This window comes from Dama dama, chromosome 8, assembly GCF_033118175.1.
Source record: "Dama dama isolate Ldn47 chromosome 8, ASM3311817v1, whole genome shotgun sequence".
Classification (NCBI taxonomy): Eukaryota; Metazoa; Chordata; class Mammalia; order Artiodactyla; family Cervidae; genus Dama; species Dama dama.
The window spans coordinates 11,783,761-11,787,412 of record NC_083688.1 but is presented as its reverse complement, the minus strand read 5'-3'; the positions used below and the strand labels follow the sequence as shown (position 1 = coordinate 11,787,412).

At 49.1% G+C, this 3,652-nt stretch overlaps 1 pseudogene; it reads left to right on the top strand.

Moving 5' to 3' along the window:
• Positions 1-2,481: 2,481 nt before the first annotated feature.
• Positions 2,482-3,430, top strand: LOC133060376 (large ribosomal subunit protein eL6-like; annotated as a pseudogene).
• The last annotated feature ends 222 nt before the right edge of the window (positions 3,431-3,652 follow it).

The window sequence follows — 3,652 nt, the reverse complement described above, 5'->3', positions numbered from 1 at the left end:
GCTGTATAGTGCTATGCAGGAGGTCCTTGTCTGCTATCCATTTTAAATATAGCAGGGTACATATGACAACCCCAAACTCCCTATCATACCCCTTCCCCCCTTTCTTCCCCTCAGCAATCATGAATTCCTTTTCTAAGTCTGTGAGTCTCCAGAAAGCCTGTATTCTGGTCCCAGGCGGGTCCCATGGACCAGCTGTGTGATGTCAGTATGAGTCTCTTCCTACCTGGGGATTGAGGACATTAATAAAGGGACAGTGGGGGAGAAGGAAGGCTATCTGCCTGCAAAATGGGATGAGCCCAGATGAACTCTGAGATGTGCAATGAGTCAGCCTGTTAAAGACAGACTGCCACCAAATCACCCCACTCAACCCCAACCTCGACTCCCTTCCCCAGCCTGCTCCCCCATTTCCTAAATAAGCCCTAGAACGTCACTGTGGATCCCATGGAGTTAATTGGCACGAACCTGCCTCCTTATTTAATGCAAATCCCAGCTCACCTTATTGTGAAGGAGTCTTGGTTCATTTGTACTTTCTTGGTGACACAATCCATTCCTGTCTCCAGTGGAGCCTCTAATCCCTGCAATTTCCATGGTGTTAGTAATTATGAGGAAAATGTCTGAAGCACAGAAATTCTGCACCCTGTCTATAAGACTGCACACTTTCTGGAGTTTATTAAATTTATTTTGCAGGAACTGAGAAGATTAAACTCACTGTGCAGCTCCAGAGGGCAAAACAAGGACCAGCTGGCAGAATTTTCCAGGAGGCAGGTGGGATTCAAAGGAAGAAGCACTTCTGATTATCAGAGCTGGTTGGTACCAAGCGAACTGTATCAGGAAGCCAGGGGCAAGGCCAGCAGTGTCCAGAGCCCAGTGTGGTCACCGTGGGGACAGTGAGGAGTGAGGGCTGTGGGCCATGGTGGTGGTGGTTTAGCCACTATGTCGCGTCCATCTCTGTGACCCCATGAACTATAACCCGCCAGGCTCCTCTGTCCACGGAGGTCTCCAGGCAAGAACACTGGAGTGGGTTGCCATTCCCTTCTCCAGAGGATCTTCTCGGACCAGGGTTCGAACCCGTATCTCCTGCATCTCCTGCACTGACAGGCAGATTCTTTACCACTGAGCCACCAGGGAAGCCCGCTGTGGACCATACCTGGGTCTATTTCTCAACTCACACTTCTCAGGAGTTTGGGAGAGTGAGTCAACTTTCCTAAGCCTGTTTTTGCCTTTCCTCCTTTGTAAGAAGGTGACCTCCCTGCCTAGCACAGAGCTATGCCCAGTGAGTGGCCATGCTAAAATGTCATCATTTACATTTGGGGGGTGTTCCTCTCCCCTCGAGTGTCCCCATTAACAGTGTGGAAACTGAGGCAGAGAGAGGTTAAGTAAATTACCAAAGGTCACACAGCCAGTTAAGTGGTGGATGAAGGATTTGAACTAAGGCACTCAGGTTCTAGAACTCATGTTCTTAGCCACTACACTGTTTTTTGGCAACCAAGGGGTGGGTCCATTTTGACTTTGGGAAGAGTCTTCCAGCAGCCAGTCTAGGTGGTCAGCTCGGGGACACAATACTGGAACCTGGTGAAATAGGTTTAGAAACACACGACCACTGTCCAATGAGCTGGTCACATCTGCTGGATCATGGCACCATCTCTGGGCCCAAATATGAATGTGTCAGGTTCCCATGCTGGCCTTAGACCAGACTACCAGGGAGCCCCCAAGTCAGTGGTTAGTGGCAGATACATCACAGGGGGCACATGTGCTCCTCAGGACCACTGTTGACAAAGACTCAGATGCAGAGCAAAAGCTAGAAAGGCCTGCATCGTGGGGAAGCAACACCTGGAGACAGAGCAGCATGAGCAGATGCAGCCAGACTCTCAGACACGAGGACCCATAGGACCTGAACCAGGCTGAGCAGGAAGGGAGGAACAGAGACCTTTGTCACAACCACACCTGGAAGAAGCGTTATCACTGGTTGCCTAGTGAAGAATTATTGGAAACTCAGAGATTTCATTCAGCCATTCCTTCTTGGAGACTTATTAGCAGCTTCTACATACTTATTATGTGCTAGTGCCCACCACAGGCATGGTCAAAGACCAGGCTCTACCCACCTGGAGCGTATATTCTCCAGGACCCCCATCAGTCAGGATACTGAATGCTGGCCAACACCATGGACACACCCACAAGTCTCAATGGTTTAATAAAAATGTCCTTCGTATTCACATCACAGTATGATGTGGGTCTGTTGGCTCTTCTCCACCTTAGAGCTTTGCTGTCTGGAACAGGTGGCCCCTGAGGTCACTCTGAATGGGAAAAGTAGCACGGAGTCACAGTAGCTCTTTGCCATCTCAGCCTGGAAGTGACATGTTACTTCTGCTCATGGTCCATTGGTCAGAACAAGTCACATGGTGAGGACTTAGCTGCAGGGGACATTAGGAAATTCAGGACAGCATCTGGGTTTCAGCAGATTCAGAGCTAGAAAGACACCGTCGCTCTTTCCCATCTTGCAAGATGGCGGGTGAAAAGGCTGAGAAGCCAGATACTAAGGAGAAAAAACCTGAAGCCAAGAAGGCTGATGCTGTCAACAAGGCTAAAAAGGTGAAAGTGGTGAAGAAAGTTAAGAAGGGGAAGCCCCACTGCAGCCGAAACCCTGTCCTGGTCAGAGGAATTGGCAGATATTCCCCATCAGCCATGTACTCCAGAAAGGCCCTGTACAAGAGAAAGTATTCAGCAGCTAAACCCAAGGTCGAAAAGAAAAAGAAGGTTCGGGTTCTTGCTACTGTCACAAAACCAGTTGGTGGCGACAAGAATGGTGGTACCCGGGTGGTCAAACTCCGCAAAATGCCTAGGTATTACCCTACTGAAGATGTGCCTCGGAAACTGTTGAATCACGGCAAGAAACCCTTCAGTAAGCACGTGAGGAAGCTGTGCACCAGCATCACTCCTGGGACCGTTCTATCAGCCTCACGGGGCGCCACGGAGGCAAGAGGGTCGTTTTCCTGAAGCAGCTGGGCAGTGGCTTGCTGCTTGTGACTGGGCCTCTATCCCTCAGTCGAGTTCCTCTGCGTAGAACACACCAGAAATTTGTCATTGCCACCTCCACCAAAATCGATATCAGTGGTGTGAAAATCCCAGAACATCTCACTGACACTTACTTCAAGAAGAAGAAGCTGCGTAAGCCGAGACACCAAGAGGGTGAGATCTTCGACACTGAGAGAGAGAAATACGAGATCACAGAGCAGCGCAAGGTTGATCAGAAAGCTGTGGACTCACAAATTCTGCGAAGAATCAAAGCTGTCCCTCAGCTCCAGGGCTACCTCCGCTCTGTGTTTGCTCTCACAAATGGAATTTACCCTCACAAAGTAGTATTCTGAACTTCTTGCAAAGAACCTAATTAAATAACTTGTCCATTTAAAAAAAAAAAAGAAAGAAAAAGAAAGACACCGTCATAATGAGAAGCATTGCCAGGTACTAGAAAAGGGGCCATCCAGCAGTGATCAGGACTCCACATCCTGGGGCTCAATCCACCATGAGCAAGACCCCAAGCAAGCTCTGGAGTGCTGCCAGCATTTCCCCATAATGATGTTGGTAACATCCACAACTCTACAATGCCTTGACCACAGGCTCCATCGAGTATCATTCAAAGTTGCATTTAGTTTCA